At 37.3% G+C, this 19,639-nt stretch overlaps 1 protein-coding gene across 12 annotated transcripts in view; it reads right to left on the reverse strand.

Annotated features, from left to right (window-relative positions):
* mef2aa (myocyte enhancer factor 2aa) overlaps nucleotides 1-5,650 on the reverse strand; it is a 75,827-nt gene extending 70,177 nt beyond the window's left edge. For 4 of the 12 annotated variants that reach the window (XM_028029006.1, XM_028029016.1, XM_028028988.1 and 1 more), the window contains exon 1: nucleotides 1,908-2,075. The gene's annotated coding sequence lies outside the window, so the exon portion shown is untranslated. Of the gene's footprint in view, nucleotides 1-1,907; nucleotides 2,076-5,392 lie in introns of those variants that run through there. The other 8 variants (XM_028029039.1, XM_028029023.1, XM_028029030.1 and 5 more) reach the window with 3 other exon arrangements.
* Between the last annotated feature and the right edge of the window lie 13,989 nt (nucleotides 5,651-19,639).

Here is a 19,639-nt window from a genome sequence, read left to right on the forward strand (position 1 = left end):
GGATACAATTTTCCCTCACCTACAAAGTGAGAAGTGAAAGGTGTATTCCCCATCTGTATGGAGCAGACAGTAGCAAAGCACTGCCTGTTAGCTAGCCACAAGTAACTCACTATACTCTCTTGTTCACAAAAAACAAACTAATATGTTTGGAAAAACTTCCACTTGCAAAAAACAGAAAGTTAAAAGAGTTCCAACTTCATTCTTATTAAGGTAATGTTTAATGTCATTTATGACAAGCAGGTGGCTGCAGCCTGGCTTTTATCAGGTCGTCAGACTCCCTGTTGTAATTGTGTTTAATCTAAAAGTTTGCTTAGCCTGTGTGTAAATATCAAAATAGTGAGAATTAAATGTTTTCAACCTCATGGTACGGTAATCAATATATTGAATTACTTTATTAGCAGTAGGGATAATTGATTATTTTCTTAACAAAAGGAAATTACAGCAAATTAATGTTTCTGTAATGTGACTATGTATTTTTCTCAATAAGCTCATGCACTGAAAATACTTGTTCAATTGTATTTCATAAAATTACTAAAAGTTAACAATTTAGACATCTACGACAATCAAGCATATACAAAAAGCACTTTTATCCCAACAGTAACAAGTAAATTGAGAAACAAGCATTTTACGCTGTCATTTGTTATTCAAGTGAATAAAAACTAGAGAGGCACTAATCAGTCCTTTTTTATCTCCCTGAGGACAATAACGTATAAAACTGAAAAATATTGCAGCTGTTTTTTGCATTCAAGCGTATTTCCTTAACCTTCATCAGATGTCAGATTTTTAATAAACTCAATTGAGTGCATTAATAGATATGTTCTTAGCTTACATACTTATTGAAACAAAATATAAGGAAGGTAATTTTGATACGTTTATTAAATGAGTAACAATTTTTTTGTTCTTTTTTTTACATTTGACCTGCCGATCAAGAAAAATTCTTGCTCAATCTCAAATAAAAACTGTTCATTAAACAAGAAGACATGCAGTGTGTCGCTTTACACTAGAAACATCTGAGAAGGTCAGGTTACTGCTGGCTACTCTCCTCTCTGGCCAGAGGTTAAGGTCATCGGGGAGACAGAAATTCATGCTAGAAGCTCTTCACTAAAAAAAAAAAAAACTGCCTACAACTTCCCACTTGTGATGATAAAATGTGTGACCTTATTTACAAGTGAGAAGTTAATCATATAAAGATCACTTCAGCCACACTTCACTTGAATTAACATGATTAGGTTCAAATCTGATGGACCAGGTCTGTCACCTTATTAAAACACACTGGAAAGTAACCACTTTCTTATAATACTGTCAAATCAACTCAAATATGCACTGAAACCGACTTTTTTGCACTTTTTTTTTATTTTTAAAGGTGGTTTTAATGAATGTTTTTCCAGCTGCATAACATTAACACACTAATTTGCAGCCAACTCCTCGTCTGACAACTTCTATTATCACGATCAAGTCACCGTGTGAGCAGGTCTACAGTGGCTCAACGGTGTTATTACATACACAGTGATTACTGTTGAGCAACGCTTTTACAAAGCCTTGCGGACAAGATGACTTACTCTGATGGATTTTTTTCCCTTATAATAACAGTTCGGAAGTCTTACAAGAAGCTACAGGAGAACTTATTGCCGGTGTGTAATAAACATAGCCAAACTCTCACAAGTGACAGATATCAACAGCACCCTTTAACCTCTCACTTGAACATTTTATGGCTTTGACAGCGCACTGTTACTCGCGTGAAATAACACGAGTTTTACAGTGTTGTGAAAAGGCAGGTATAGATAGGTGAAAAAAATGTGTCCCAAATCCACTCTACGTCTCCCTCTTGCGCTTCTCCCCTCTCCCTGACTGTAGCTTACAGTACCGCCGCCACACTCCGCAACATTGTTTCTATTTCCGTTACTCACCTTTACTCCCGAGTCAGTCGCTGTATATAGACACTCTATATCGGTGACTCCAGTGGATAAACGTAATTTCAGTTCACATTCACACGCTGACTGCTATTTTAGGGGGAGCCGACAAACTCAGAAAAAGCCAATCTCCCTCTTGTCAGTGCGAGACTCCTCCCCATCTGACGAGCTGCCTGTCCCTCCTCTGCCCTCCCCCCGTTCCTCCTCCTTCTCCCCTCCCTCGGAGTTTTCTCTGGCTCGCAAACTCTACCGAGGAAAAACGTGCAAAAGGAATAAAAGTAATGTTTACCTTTGTTCAGGGACAGGCAGCTCTTACTGTACCCCCTGGGTGTGTTATTGAAATATAATATAATATAAAATATAATATAACTTTAAATTGATTTTTACAATGTAATGATATTTATAATATAATATAAATATACAAGTGAAGGCATTCACTTTCCAAAGTTTCTCCTCAGGATTTTCAGTAATTAGTTCCACCAACAACAGCAGTCAGTCTGTTTAAAGGCCACATCCTCAGGCCAATACTGATCCGCAGCGTCTGTTCAGCAGCCAATCAGCAGAAGAAGGCGGGATTAGTGCAGTACGTCACGTGTGTGAGGGAGATCCGCGGAGTTGAGATTGCCCTGCCTTTGCTTTCACTGTACCTTGTATGTGAAAGCAGGTGCGGGTGAGAAACCACTGTAATCATAGGGGTGCATTCAGACAGTTTCCTAAAGGGTGGTCATCCAGATGGGGGGCAGTGATAATCACAGGGTTGCATACTAAAATCAAAAGTCAATAACATATTTTTCTTAAGATTTCTTATCCTACAATGAAGGAGGTGGTGACATAGGTGTCTGCCCCAGGGCATTTTCTGTACCTCAATAAAATTTCATTACACAATGTTGCTTCCTCATAAGGTCACCCTCTGAACTATTTATGTGCTAAACCTCATCATTCAGTGCTAAAAGAAAATATGCCTTCTAACAGAATCTTTAAACAGTTTAGCACTTTTCTCCATTCGTATTTATTTAATCTGTGAGATTAAATAAATCTCACAGATTATTAAAGAAATGTCTTGTGTAAAGGGGACATTTCATATTGAAAAACTTTGTCCATTTGTCAGAGCCTCATGGTTTCAAGCATGTCAGTAGAAATAATCCAGCCTCACGCGTTTGTCTCATTCTAACCTCAATTTAAACTTATTTCCCCGTTCCTCGTATCACAGATGTAAGTAGCTGCAACACTTTTAGTAGGTGTATATGAATTACAACACATTTTTCTACAATTGAGCTTGTTTCAGATATGAATGAGCCTCATATCTTTTGTCAGTGTTTTGTGTTGTTTTATAACACAGAGAGAACACCCAAATTAGCTTTTTTCACAAAAAATCTAATTGTTAGTCATTAAATTCAACTTTATTTACAATAATTTCCAACAGGGTCTGTGAAAAATATCCCATAGTGCTTAAGTGACCATTACATTACATTACAAATACATTCTCAGAAAGAAACACTTAGGCCCTATATAGATTATAGAGGTCTGAACAGTATCTTGATCAAGAACAAGCTGTTTTTTGCTATTGATTAGTGCTACTTTCCCTCCCCTGTGCAATGTAAGATACATATAGGTCACACAGGTCTCAGCAGCTTCTACTTATGAGAAAATTAGGCAGCTTCTTGGTATTAACAATTTCTACGGATGGATTATGCTCTAACCTTTCATGCTGCTTATTTGGGTGCCTTTTAGAAATCTGGGAAACGTTTTGCCTCACTATTCATTGATGTTCAACTCAATTTCAAATTACAATTTGGCGTTAAAAAAAGACATAAAACACAGGAGCAGAAGTTGTGCCTTAGCAGCATTTTCTCCTCCTTTCTTGTGCTTCACATTTTTACCATCCTAAATCTAAGTAACTCCAACATGCAAGAGTAATTCCTAGTTATCAAACTTGCCCTGAAGGAGTAGTGTTTCTGACAGGAGAGGTAAAGACATGGCATTTGAAATAACAGACTTTCATACACATTTTTTACTTCCACTGATCTACTGGGCTCTTGAAGAAGGATAGCTTGTCCAGACTATTTGTTTCGCACACTGGCTTATAAAGCTACTCAGACTTTGTCATATTTCTGTTACATTGTCACTACAAAAGTTAATGCATTTTATTTTGTTTTTTCTTCTGATTTTACACAATCTAGTACTAGAGCTTAAAGTAAAATGCATATGGCTTTTAAATTTTTAAAATATTTTTTATCAATAAATATCTGATTATGGGACGCCTTCTGCCCCATACAGTCAACACTTTGCAGATCTGTGTTTTACTGCAGTTAGAGATGTAGATTTTGGGGAGACATGTCTCGACCAGCTTTACACATTCAGAAACTAAACATGTTCCTGTGTCTTCTATGCAAAATACCCGGTTTGTAAGCCTTTTTCCTGGACCTGTCTATATTTTCTTTTGCCTTCACAATTCTGTTTGTTCACTAGTGTTCTCTAACTAACCTGTGATGCCTTCAGAGGAAAGCTGTATTTACACACAAGGAACTTTAATTACTGAACAGATTATTTCTGCAAGAACTTGGTTGCAATGTATTTTATTTAGGGGTGTTATAGCAAAGGTGGGTGAATACTAACGCATATCATGTTTTCTTCCCCCCCTGTGATGTGTGAACCTTTCTTACACAAGATAACTCGCATTCTTAGAGAGGAAAAACAGCACAATAGTGGAATCTCTTCTCTTTCTTACTGAAGTAACCAGCTTTGAAGAAAGTGGAAACTCCACACGGGTTTTCTGCCATTTTCACTGAACATGTTTTCTCCTGTTTTGTGGCTAGACTGGGAGCTTCTAGATTTGGAACATGCAGCTTTCTGTCTCTTTACTTTCCAGGAAGTAGGGGGAGTGTGATTGTTCTTGTGCCCTTTAAGACCTTAAAATGTATTTACTCTGTTCTTTTCATCATTTGCACTTTGTTTAAATGTGATCATTCAGAATGCTGTAAAAATTAAGGATTCTTTCTAAGTTGTACACTCCAATTTATAAAATTCCTGAGATAATTCCCCTGACTACCTTACAATTTTAGTTTAGGAGCCAAGAATTGTTGGATCTTTAGCTAAATTTCAAACCCTCATGCTACCTAGCTGTTTTGTTTCTGGGGTTACCATGAAGAAGTGTGTGTGTTAACATCTGCCACCAACAGGCTCTTCAATGAGGTCACACCACTTGCCTCTTTCTGCATCTTTGAGTTTCCAAAACTGACATTTCTACTATATTCATGTCACACAATGTCAGAAACACGTAACAGGTTCTTAGTTTCTTTCCTAAAAGTTTACATAAAGACGTAAGTAAGGTTGTAAGTAAGATTAACACACTTGGTTGCGAGACTTATTCTTGTTAGTGAATAGTAAAAGTTGAAAATGAGTTTTTCAGATGACTTCTACATTATATTTTTCTTCAAACCCTTTGTAAGAAATCAAAATCTTGTGTAACAGCAGCTTCTTACCTGTTGTTGCTCCACAAACAGTTTCACAGTCTGCTGCAACCTCCACCTCCCTCCTTTGTGTGCATTCACTTTCCTTATCTTGCCTTTTAGTTCACGCTACAGCTCTCCCCTTCTTTCTGTGCCTTTCTGTCACTCACTCCATTGATCATCCTCAAAGCCAGACCAGCTGGCTTTGAATATGTCCCCTCAAGTCCTGAGAGGGCCCGTCTTCACACCCTGTTTCTGCTCTTGTCCCTTGGCTTCTCTACAGGCAGAAAGCAAAGAGGAGGAGCAGTTTGAAGAGCTGGACCCCTGATGGTCGCCGACATGTCGAGCATGCGTTACGTGACGGGACTTGGCTCAGGGCTCCCTGGATCAGCCACAGCTGTCATTCATAATTCCAGAAGATGTTGCTTCTTCTTTCAAATGTGTGAACAAAAACTTTTGAAGCTGTTGTAAAATCTTTTACAAGTTATGTGAAATTAAGGTCTGGCTAGTGAAGCAAGTTCATGGTGCACAACATTTTTCAATATTCTATAATTCCTATCAGTGTCAATGTACTTGTTGCAGTGCCAAAATGTTGCATTATAAAAATAGAAAAACCTTAAATTGTTATACATTTATCAAGCAATAAAACATCCTATGTTAAGAAACAGTTGTTAAATCACCAGTCTGACCTTTTTTGATAGCCCTGCTTTTGCAACTCCTTTTAGCAAACTGGACAGCACTCTCATTTTACAATTCATAAGGTTAGAGCAAAAGGAAAAAGTGATACGTGATAATTTCTCTTTGGACAATTTCTCTACATCAATCTAAACAACTTACCATGTGGTCCAAAATCAACATTTTATTAACTGAAAAGCAGTTAATAATAAATAAAACTAACACAGAATAGAAAAGTAATCTGTAAAACACTATTGATCCAAAATTTAAAAGTCCCTTATTTGCCCAGCAAGGCAATTAAAAATTATATTTTTGAATTGAGTTCTACAGGCCACACAAAGTCATTCCAAGGCCCACAAGTTGCAATTTGGACACTCGTGCAGTAGATGAAAAGTTCTGGATCTCTGCTTATGTGCTTTTAACCCACAAGTTTCGGATAGTTCAGGGGACCGAAATGGAAAAAGAAAAAGACCGATTTTGTTTCTAGCTTTGCGTTTCAATGTTGAGTTGGTGTTTTGTTTCAAGATATTATTCTCTAAAATAATCAAATAATAGCACTTTTCTCTGATGGAGGCAATCAGATTTAATTTTGTTTAAATTCCTTTTACTTCAAAATATCTATACTGCCATCAGTCTAGCAAAGTTCACATGACCTTGTCAAAGCAAAACAAGCCCACAGCAGCACTGATTGTATACCGTACTAAACAAGAAGCATAAGTGTTCTCCCACACTGTATAGCGTTTTTTTGTATTTTCTGTCATGTGACCAAAGCACGTAGTTTTAGCTGAAATCCCAGTTCAAAAAGCTCCACATTTTAACATGTGTAGTGGAAATGCAGAAATACACGCCTCTTACTCTCCTTTCCCTGCATGGTAATAATTAAAATCCAGTCTTGTTTGTCAATTTGTCTAATTATTTTAAACTTTTCTAACCAGAGCTCTGAAAGTTTTTAATGGATTATCAGACTGACTTATGAATGAGCATATTCTTTACTGTATGGCACATTATCTTGTCTTTCCCATCTTGGATGAGTGGCTAAGAGAAATGAAAAAACTTCTTTGCCATGTCTTACTTAGCCCACAAAGTCACAGATTAATAGCTAAAAGTTCCCTGACAATTTATTTTACAAGACTTGTTTGTGGTACAAATGAATGATGAAGTAAAATTTTTATTTATTTATTTTTTCTATATATTTCAATATTTCATTAATATCTTGATATTATTATGACATTATGCTGCTGTATTAAAAGAGTGGTTGATTTATCTTAAGGAGATTTTACATGTCTTTACAAGGCTTGCCAATAATTGTGAAGGGTTATGTATGACACAGTAAACGATGAAGCCTATTTCAGCAAACTGTGGGGATGGGCAGCATAATGGTTTGTTCCAGCAAGGCTTTGATGCAGTGCAGACAGCTGGCATTTCCAACATTGCACTAGACCACAAATAGACCCAGACACTCTTTTCTGTCCAATTAAAAGTGCTTTCAGTAAGCTTAATTTTAGAATATAAAAGTCAAGCTTGACCCACAATATTAGAGCAAGGGAAAAACAAGATATTTAGTCTGGAAATGAGAAAGCACAATGGCTTGTGATTTTCTCAGTGAGTAAATTGATAATCAAACTAAAATAACATTTCATTAACCAAGGTTGATTAAGAAAACTTTACTGAACATTTCACAAGAATCCAGCCAACCACTTGCTGCTCATTTATATTAACTTTAATATGGACTCTCTAACAAACACCATGACTTTCAAAACAAAGAGTCAAAATTATGTTCACCAACCACAATTCAGAGAGCTTCTTTATAAAATAAATATTGACCAATTGAAGTAATGCTTTAAGATTAATTTTAATCATGTAAGGGTACAAAGTCCTCTAACAAAGTTGTAACAGAATCAACACCAGCGATGCGTTAGATAATCAAGATGGAGATCTAAAAATACTCCATGAGTCACAGTCTGAAAGTCTTCTCTCATTACCCGCTGTAATTAAATGTAACCAAGGCCTCCAAGCTCCGAATAGCACACAAGTGTTAGGGAGTGACACTCGAAATGTTGCAAGTTTCCCGAGAAAAGTGGAGCAGTTAACTGGAGCTGTGCCTGCCCCAAAAAATGTGGCTCAGCAGAAAGGAAGCTGTTGGAAATGTCTACGAGAGTACAATGTACAAGCCACAGCAGAGCTTAATGTATTTGTTAAGTTGTATTGTGTTAAAAAGCTAACTTATACTTTTGCTTTCTTATGTTTTTAACTTGTTTCATTTCTCTTCTGCACAACTTTGATTCTGACGTGAGTGTCTGTGCTCTTCCCGCGGCGTGCAAAAGTCTTTATGACAAGTTGATGATTCCTCCTGAGATTACCAGTCCCCTGGGTTTCCTAATGCATTCGCCTCTGTTTATCACAACGCTCAAAGCTTATCAACTGCAAGGGGAAGTCTTCTAAACATCCATCCCGTCTTGTTTGCTTGATGGCTTCCCTCATCCCCTCAGCATACGTGCTGAGATTCAGATAATAACATAAGTTCTTTAATTATCTGCCAGATTCACACGGGTCCATAATTCCTTTTATAAAATGGAGTTTCCGTCAAAGTGAGCTCATTAAAAATTGAGTAAGGTCGGGAATTAAACCCCTCTTACCATTATTCATTTTCTACCTAATTTCAAGCATTGTTTAATTAATCACCTGTAATGACTTAAATTATTCACAGCCTGAAAAGTTGCTGAATGAAATTAACAAATTTCATAATGACAATTATACAGTGCATCTCAGTAAATTAGAAAAATCATCAAAAGATTAATTTATTTATGTATTTTAATTCAAAAAGTAAAACATATTCCAGACAGATCCATTTCAAGTGCTTATTTCCCTTAGTTATGATTGCAAATTAACGCTAATAAAAATATTACATATTACATAACACAAATATTACCTAAGACCAATATCTTTACTTGGCTAGGGCATCTTTTGCATGAATTTTGGCATCAATCAATGTAATATCTGTCGTTTTCCTGAGATATTAAGGAAGATCGGGTTGCTTAAAATGGCCTTCAGCTCATCCGTGTTAGACCTGGTGTCTCTTATCTTCCTCTTGATAAATACCCATAGATCCTCTGTCAGGCTTAGGTCAGGCCAGATGGATGGCAAATCCGACACAGTGATACCATGGTAAAAAAGCACGTATTGATACATTTGGGAGTGTGTTTCTAAGTTCCACTGGAAAATAAAATCAGCATCTCCAAGAGCTTTCCTGATAGATGGCTATGCTCACTTTGCACTAGATTAAACACAATGGATCAAGACCAGCAATTCACGGCTCCTCAAATCATCACTGGCTGTGGAAATCTCTCACTGTATCTCAAGCAACTTGGATTTGGTGTCTCTCTGTTCTTCCTCCAGACTGAGAATTAGATTTTCAAATTAAGTGCACAAAAAGGATTCTCATCTGGAAGGACGACTTCGGACCACTGAGCAACAGTTCGGTCCTTTTCCTCCTTGGCCTTAAGAAATGCAATGGCTATATTCAACATAGACCTCTGAATCCAAATGCAGTCCAAATCATATGAATCTCCTTTAACTGAACAGGTTTTGACACACAAGCCTCTCAAAGTTGTGGTTATCCCAATTGTGCGCCTTTACCTCATTTTTTTCATCCATTCAATGTGTGAATAGAACTCTCTGTGATCACTTAGCTTCTTGAACATTGACCTATCATGACCTGTCCTCTTTTCGGAGAGTCAATGACTGTTAGACAACTGTTAAGAGAGCAATGTTATCCATTGTTGTTTAGGTCAAAATTCATGTATAAAATGGCTTTTTATTGTTCCTATATAGTACCCAAATAATCCAATAAACTGAATTATGAGTTGTTATTGGCTATATGCCACGATCATCGAGGTAAACAGAAATAAGCACTTCAAATAAATCAGTCTGTGAGTAGAGCATCTACATGTTATAGAAGATTAACTTTTTCTATGATACTCAAATTTACTGAAGCATATCTGAACTATTTCAGTTGCACATAACAATTTTCTAATATTGAATGCCAGTCAGTATATTCTTGGGAGAAAGTCATCCAGATTCAGAGGCATTTAAATGGTTTTCCAGCGGATTTGTTCATAATTACCACAAATACTAATACTGAGCTATCGTTTTGTACATTTCACTGTTGGCTACTTTCACAGATTTTCTGACATGTTGATTGCGTCATATGCAAAAATGTGTCTGAATGTGTCTGTGTAAGTGTGAGTTTCAAGCATTGGCAGCATCGGTGAGCAGGTGCCATCACTTCTCATTCCCACAATTTACAGTGAAAAGACATGTCGAGGACAGGCTGGATTAGGAAAGTCTGTGAAAAGACGTGTGTGGGAGAAACCACTCTAATTTTTGCCTTTCAGCCATTTCTCTTTTGCATGCGGGTACAATTACAAATCAAGCTATGCTAATTCAGCTTGTCAGGTTTTGTTTGTTTGCTTACCAAGAAGGCAGAGGATACGAGAGTCTGCTGTTGTGACATATGGATACATAAAAAAAAGGGGGGGGAGGGTTAATTTCAATACCAGAAGCTTCATTCCTTTAAAAAATAAGTTCCAATCAGGTCACAAACTAGATCCTTTTGGTATTACAGTGAACTTTGGATTGATTTTAAGGGTGAACATAAGGGGCATACAGTGCAAAAATCTAACTGCCAGAATAATGTAAGAAAAAGAAATTGGGCCCAAAAAGTAGACTTTGGCATTTTTTAACTTAGTTGGTTTTCATGTCTGTTTGGGTTTTTTTTTTGCTTGTTTTAATACCATATATACGCTCATCTTACGGCTACATTCATACAGCAGATCTTGATGTCCAATTCAAATTTTTGCTGAAATCTATCTTTGGGAGGTGCAAGAGGGAAGGAGGAGTTGCTAGGGGGAAAAGGGCTTGTGCATTTGTGGTCATTAACTAACTAAATACAACCGCAATGAGACTTCTTTGTCAACTCCAAAGCGACCTGCATGCACAGAAGAGTGTAGACATCGCAGAGTTGGGGACTGTTTACGAACTAATAATTATGAATTATGATGCACACTTCACATCAGTGACCTTAAGGTCTGTTAAAATGTAACATTCTTCAAAAGACAAAAAACAAATACATATTTATTTTAATATGACATACGAAAGATTAGAATTGGCCCTTTCAGATATTCACAGAAAAGTCAGACATGGGTTGCAAATGGGCAAAAAATATATATATATATCTGCCTGCTGTGTAAACATAGCCTAATACTGGTTCATGGAGAATTCAAAAAACCGTAAACCACAGTCGTAGTTATGGCATGCTCTTAGGTTCACATAAGCATCATAAGTAACGGCAGGCATAGAACGACTATGCAATCATAATCCTCGAAATGTAATTCAGTATTCATGTTGTACAAATGTGCTCAAGAAAAATCCAGAAATCTGCCAAGTGCAGTTGAGAAAGTCATGAGAGCACATCATCACCCGGAGAAAATACCATAAGACGGTGAGGGAAAGCAAGCCTTTGTTTCAAGGATTTCACTGAAAGACATTGGCATCATCAGCTTTCTTAGTTGCACACTTTGTCTCTCCAGATTTTGCTGGTCTCCCGAAGGTAAATAGAGGCTTGACTCATGGAGACACATGCAGTTTTTCCCCACAACAGGTAATAAATTTGCGTGTCAAGCCTGCGTGTCACAGATTAAACATGCTTTGTTTTGGATGATTTATGAGTGCGGCTGTACTTGGCGGCAAGAAGCCGGAGGTTTGATGGCGTGGAGGGGGTAGCAGGTGAGTCAGTGAGTTGGTGAGTGTCAGATTTGTCTTACAGGAAGACTGATCTGTAGGTCCTCTAAGGATGCCCACTGCAACACACACCTATGTCATTAATCACACACAGACTCAGAGTATGGGGTGCTTTGTCTTCTCCTTTCACACCAATGCTGCAAGCTGTCACTGTCTTTAGAAAAGCTTGTTTCTTACTACTATAATAAACTAGAAGAAAATCTATGTTCCTTCTTAAACAACACAGCCAAAAACATGTAAAGTTAACATTTTAAAGCAGTTCTTTTTTTTAGCCTTAACTTTTTACAGAATTTAATGTCTCTCAATGGAATATGAGACCCTGAAGTGGACTACTCCTTTACCCATCCCCTCCTTGAAGAAGGTTACCTGGATATACAGGATTAGGATCTTTCAGCGTCCTCTCGAAGAAACCGCTGATTCAGCAAGCAGCGCAGCTAAAAGCATGTTGACTTATAATCCGAATGCAGCTGACTGCTGATGCCCCACTTTCTTCTGATTGCACACACGGCCTTCTTCTTTTTGGAGGCCGAGTTTGAGGAAATTAATCACAGCAGGAGTAGCAATAAATCCTCTTTACGGACAGTGGCTTGGTTTTTGACTTCAAGTTGAACATCATGGGAAAAAGACAAACCTGTTGTGCACTTTTGAACCCTTGTTAACTTTAGTACCCTTAATGTGAGTCTGTGAGGCTAACAACTAAACCTCATGAAACAATGAAGGTTATTTTGCATAAAAAAACAAACTTTAGTTAATTTTCAGCTTTCTGTTTAGAGGTTTGTCTATTCTCTTGCATTAATGGCATTTTTTTCTTCTTGGTGGAGTGACAGAACAGACTAAAAATCATATTTTTGGGGATATCTTCCCGTGTCCTGGCCTCAACGCTATTTAAAATATATGAATTGTGTTCAAGTCAAAATCATGTCAGAAAACTAGACTGGATTGGCTTAGCCAGTTCTGCTAAGCTAAATATCCAGGGAATATTAAGATTGTTAATAACATCAAACTGCATGTTTCTAGTTAACAAAATCAACTTTAACGTTTGATACATAAGCCTTCCCTCAGTAAATATTTCAAGCTCAGTTGTATGCTCATCCAAAATGGAAAGGCAAACAAACTTCCAAAATGAAGCTCATAAACACAATTTTAATGGGCAGATAAGGACAACTCACAGTTCCATTTTTTTCAGCAGGAATGATTAGAGACAGTGGCAAAAGTCCCAACTTAGGTCTAGTTCTATTTTTTTTAATTAAAAGAAATATTTGAGACATTAATGGGGAAAAATAATCTGCTGGAAAGTTTTGCAGAAGACGATCTTCAAACACTGCTATGTAGTTGGTTGCACTGTACATTTTCTTCTCCAGGATGAATGTTTTCTTTGCACTAAAATATGGCCTAAAATTAGCCATCCACCATTGATATCCATAAACAGGTCATTTCTGACTCTGACCCTAGGTGGCCAGGAAGGATCATAACGATCTGTCAAAATAGACCTCAGGTCCACAAGGCATGCTTTCAGTGTGCACAGCTAAGCATGTGAAGTATATAATTGCGCACACTGTTTAACATTTATTACATTCAGTACACCATTGCGGTTTGTTTACCATAACATACCTGGTAAACAGAGTTAATGTGCCTGAGTAAATATTTGCTGCACTATATCAAATTCAGCTCCCAAATTAAGGCTATCAGAGAGGCCAAATAGGGTCATGTGTGAAATAACAGAGTTGTTAGGCTGTTCAGAGCTCAATACACAGATTGCCCTATCTCACGAGTGGTTCAAGTGTTTGCACACAGATCTCTACTGCCTGCGGGCTTATATATCACACTGTGCCTTATTAAGAGCTTTTATGAAATCTGGCTTTCACAGTCACACATTACTCCACACTCTGAAGGCAGCAGTCTTCAGGACCTCAGATTGCACGCACACCCAGCTAAACACTTAGTCCCCTTGAATGTACTGGGTCTGAGTACATGTGCGAGATAGACAAAAGGCAAGAAAATTGATTTTTGATGTCTTATGAACCTTGAGCTAATCATGTTTAAAGTGCTCTTCTTCGTGTTTGTGAAGAATTGTAGGACGTCACGGCTCAATGTGATTCAGTCAGTTTTCACCATATTCAATTACTTACTTAGACCACAACATTTCACTATACTTTACAAAGTTCTGATAGTGACCCACATTCAAAATATTTTTGCCCTTTTAAAATGACATTTGTAAGCATATTCTGCTGAATCCAAGCAGAATGCATGGTATTTGTCCCGCAACGCGAGATCAAATGTCAGACAGATGAGCTATTTCCCTTTCTGGAGTAATGAGCAGCGGCCGCAGAAGCATAAATTAATTATCCTGAACTGCATGGTATGACTTCACTGTAATCGCTGAAACTTGTGATGTGATTCTGGGTGTAGCCGTACTGTGTCCCATTCCTACAGCTACCAAAATAGAGAACTCCATTTTATTATGGCATGCTGGGAATTCCCCACCATTTCCTTGTGCTCTTGACCTCCCACCCTCCATTGTATGTACAAGGAGAGGGTCTTAGTCTGGAGTGGGTCAATGCAGCTCTGCCAGGCTGACAGATCGGCTCGTTGTGCCCTCTGCTGCTCCGTCTGCACTGCGACTCCATTGTTCTGCCCTCTCAGGTGGAGCCCCGCAGCAACTCCTCACCATTGTGTCTGACAGACCAGCAACCTGATACCATGGCAGTTTAGGCGCCTGTCTGTGTCCCCTTGGAATAATGGTGCCATTAGTTCTGAATATACTTGCCTGCATTTGAACAGAATTTTTGAACATCTCGCAAAACAAAAAGAGAATTATGAAACAAATAATATTTCTGTTAATTAAGGCTTTGTTGCTATAGTTGATATTTTGAAAAACTGCAATTTTCTGATACATTTACAGTATACCACACTTTGGTGACAAATGCTAAAATCTTCCTAAAGACTTTCAACTGTGACGATTTTTTTTAACTGTAAGATACAGCAATGTGGAATAATATCTAATAATTTGTATGACTTACTGTCTGGTGATTACAATGTATTTTTCCTCAGTCAGTTTTTCTATTACATTCCTTAATCCATAACAGCCTACCTGTTGCATTTATAGCTGGGAAATTGGAAAATTCAGCCTCAGAGTGCAAGTAAAATGCATCTTTCAAAATAATAATGAAGAGGCTCGCATTATGCTTGCGTGCCACCACCAGCTGTGCTCAAAACAACCACAACAATAGGGCAAATTTTAAAGCCTTTTTGGAACATCTGTAAGTAAAATCACAAAGTGCCTCATAAAGGCAGAGAAGTAAATTAAAACATTATTGAATTAAAACATGATTTAAAAAACAAAACCCAAAAAATTAAATGCAGCATGCATTACTTATTGCTGCATTGTTGTATCTTCATCTGTCACTGGGCATCAGTCCATCGCAGGGTATCACTGTAAAACAAAGGACAAACAACCATGCACACTCACCTAAAAACAATTATAGACCATTTAACCTAACAGACAGTTTTTGTAAACCGGGCTAACCAGAAAGAACACACTCGCACAGGCAGAACATGCAAACTCGATGCAGAAAGATTCTAGGTCAGGTTGACCTAGAATCTGAACTTTTTTGCCGCTAAGCAACATTACTACTGACTATTGCACTGTGTAGCCCTAAACGATGCACTTAAATGAAGATTAATAAAACAACATTGAAAAAGATCTCAAGGAAAAGCTTGTTTGAACAATCTCCATTTGTGAATATATCAACTTATTATTAGACACATTAAATAAAAAGAAATAAACACAGCTTTCTTTGTTGCCATTATTTAGCCAATTGCACGGGTTTTCCAGTTTGGGATGGGACAATCTCTTCTAATCCCAGTCTGATCTATAACAGGAACAACAAAAGCCAGTCTTCTGACTGAGAAAATCTAAGCTCCAAGAACTGCCCTGAGTTCAACATTGAAAGTGGCTCCGTCTAATCAAACCAAGAGCACACATAGGCTTGTGAACCTAAGAACAAGCCCCCAAGTTTGAACACATAAGAGATAATTGTGCACTTATCACCTTGCATTGGTACTAATAGTTAGCATTGAACTAAATAACAAACATGCCACTTTTTTAAACTTGGAACTAGGCTGTTCTGGTGTGGTGTCCTTGTAAGACTAACTCTATCCTCTTTGACAAATTAAAAACAGTATCACCAATGCTGACATTATGGTATTCCTGAGTGGAATCCTTGCAAATTTGGTCAAAAATCAACAAAAACGTTTTAATAGTGTTAATAGTGGTGAAACAGAGGTCTTAATAAGGACATTTAAAAGTATGTAGTTTATGTATTTACTACACATAAACAATGAACATCTAGGTGCTACTAAATGGTGCTCTTTTTTAGCAGCAGACTGTACTACAACTTTACTGAAAGGAGAGGAAGACTGACATCCACAAAGTAATGAATAAAGTGAGATAGAAGAAGCCTAAAGCACAGACACAACACAACAGCCTGTGCACATCAAAGCGAGCCCCAACCTAACTGAGCATGCCGTTGTGTGTCACTGAGGAATAGTCCCCTTTTTATGTAACACACAGATGATTAAAGAGTTCAACACAGCAAGCAGACTAATGACTCCACTGGGTTGCAGAGGAACTCATGAGAGAAGAAGGCAGGGCCTCTGGAGGATATTTTTTGAAATGGGGATAGGTTCTAAAATATACAAATTTATTCATCAGAACTCAGTCTTTTTGTGTCATGGAAGTGTACAGATGTGAGTGTGTGCAGGTGGCAGAGAATGAATGTGAGTGAAGACGATGCAGGGAGACGAAGATGTGGAGAAAATAATTCAGTGAGTTTGACGGCATCTGCCTTCTGAGAGCAATAAAAGATCAAGAAAACCATAACAACTGCACTTTCAAAAAAATAGACAAAAAAAACAGCTATAGTACCATAAGGACAAGTTTAACTTCTTTTCTTTTTCTTCAAAGATGTGTGTTATTGGATATCAGTGATCATGATGTGAAAGAGTAAAATCTTAAGGTTTAACCATGTGAGGAGATGCCTTTTCACCTTATTTGGTATGCATATACCAAAGATATTCATATGCATATCTCAGATATTTTATGAAGAATAACATGATAATGCTTAAGTTTTTTGAAAAATCATTAGTGTAGCACCCGACTAAAAATTACTAGATTGTAACCCTTGTTCAGGGTGATGGCCAAATATCTGGCTAAGGGTAATACACTTTACATACAGTTCTCAATAGCTCACGTGAAAATGCTAAACGCTAAATGCTAACTTGCGATTAGCATCATATCATTTACAGCAAAGACTCACTCATCCACAGGTTAAACAGTTAAACAGTCCAAAACAGGAGTGTAGACTCTACATCCACAGGTATTTAATGTCCATTTCCATTTAGCTTAGCTATGTCTGCCACCTTCTAGCACAGGATGGCACTCGAATCTCACAGGCTAAGATGACCTTTCACCTGCCTCGCTTAGGTCCCTTCCACATATGACTGAAGATTTGGTTTACAATGAAATAAAAGAAAATACAAGACTGCACAAGTTAGGCTGTGAAAAGGACACATATTTTTTAGATGTAAATTTCAAACAAATAATCAGCATCTTTACCCAAAATAAATGACAAACGTTTTGATGGCTTAAAGTATTTTTGTAACTATTTATGAACTATTAACTGATAAATGAACTAGATTTTCTTGTACTTTTAACCCAAATTACAGCATTTTTACTTATTTTTAATACACTTATTATGGAGTGAAAATAGTGTCAAAAAGATTTGTGTGTGCGTAAAATGATTTGTGTGTGCGTAAAATGATTTGTGCGTGCGTAACAGGATTTGTGCGTGCGTAACAGGATTTGTGCGTGCGTAACAGGATTTGTGCGTGCGTAAAAAGATTTGTGCGTGCGTAAAAACATTTGTGCGTGTGTAAAAAGATTTGTGCGAGCGTAACAGGATTTGTGCGTGTGTAAAACGATTTGTGCGTGCGTAAAAAGATTTGTGCGTGTGTAAAAAGATTTGTGCGTGTGTAAAAAGATTTGTGCGTGCGTAACAGGATTTGTGCGTGCGTAAAAAGATTTGTGCGTGCGTAACAGGATTTGTGCGTGCGTAAAAAGATTTGTGCGTGCGTAACAGGATTTGTAAACCTTAAAAATAAAATACATGTTGAAAAAGTACACACAAATCACCTGGTACGCACACACAAAACTGCAGTTACACACAAATCCGGTTACGAGTGCACAACTATTTTTGAGACTCATTTCACGCCTCGGTGGAAGCTCCAAGATTTGTGTGTAGATGGTGCGTTTACATGCTAGTAAAAGCTGGGACATCTGAGTTTTCTTCGGAACTGTTTCTTTTTTCCACAGTTCAATACATATTTCTCTCTTTACTTGTCTCGTGGCTTAGACATATTTTTGTGAGAGAAAAATACATATGTCATTACACCCACGTCTACTTTTTAATACTATAAGATTGTTTATATATGAATCCGCATTTGGGACCTATTCAACTGTAATTACTTGGGTAAAAAATTCAACCACTAGGTGGCGGAAGTTTATTCCGCTCTGACTGGGAAAAGCCTTCATCCAAACTGAGAGAAGAAACAAGAGAATGGCGGGTCAGCCGAGTGATCATGTTCGTGGTTTACCGTCCGAAGTTAGTGGATGTTAAAATTTGCACGTTTTCCTGACCGTTGTAATGCGTATTTGTTAGATTATTTCAGATTAAGTTTTACTTTTCAAGTAGTTCGACCCAAAGTTCTCGCCCTTCTATAGCAATAGCTCATGTCTACGTTAGCTAAGCTACTATTAGCCCTCGATTAGCATCGGTCCAGTTTAAAACAGAATCTTCCTGGCCCATTACAGCCATGTCTACGTTTATCACCATGCTCAGCTATTTTTATGATGCCGACAATAATGTAGGCTTAGGTGACGTCTTTTATTATAATTTATTATAATTATATTTTATTAATTATCTGGCAGATAATTAATAAAATATTCCATATTTAATTTGTATATGTCCTTTTTCAACTATGCAATTTATAAAGTGAAAAATTGAACACTGACTGAAATGTGGAAAACACATACATTATTAGCACTTTTTGGGGACAATAGAAATATAATTTCACTAGATGGCTACAATTACAATTTAGTTAATGTGAAGCACAACTTAACATATTATCTGTCCAAAAATGTAAGTCATCACATGGAAGTAATGAGAAATGTGGTTTGCTCATAATGAAGTAACAGAAATATTAATATTTTAAAGATTCAGCCGAGTTACTACACTTATATTCAGCTGCTTACAAAGGCTTCAGTGTTGGATGAGGTTATATTTTCAAAATTTGAAATATTGATGATCTGCATGAATCTAATATAAAAAACGGTGCAGATGTATACGTATGGCATAGAATACATTTGTACATTTGTTAAGAGATGTTCTACGTATTTATTTCTGGTACGAAAGCAATGACCATCATATTCCAGGAAGAAATGTAGAGAAGAGTAAATCTTAAGTGATTACAGTAAGATATAAAATATACAGGTGATAGACGAAACATAAGTCTGTAGCAGAACTAAAAAAAAATTTAAATCAAAAACTACAATTAGTGAGGAGAACTGGGATGAATCCTTCAAATAATAAAAGACGTCACCTAAGCCTACATTATTGTCGGCATCATAAAACTAGCTGAGCATGGTGATAAACATAGACATGGCTGTAATGGGCCAGGAAGATTCTGTTTTAAACTGTACCGATACTAATCGAGGACTAATAGTAGCTTAGCTAACGTAGACATGAG

The sequence above is a fragment of the Xiphophorus couchianus genome, chromosome 2 (genome assembly GCF_001444195.1).
Source record: "Xiphophorus couchianus chromosome 2, X_couchianus-1.0, whole genome shotgun sequence".
In the NCBI taxonomy this organism is placed as follows: domain Eukaryota; kingdom Metazoa; phylum Chordata; class Actinopteri; order Cyprinodontiformes; family Poeciliidae; genus Xiphophorus; species Xiphophorus couchianus.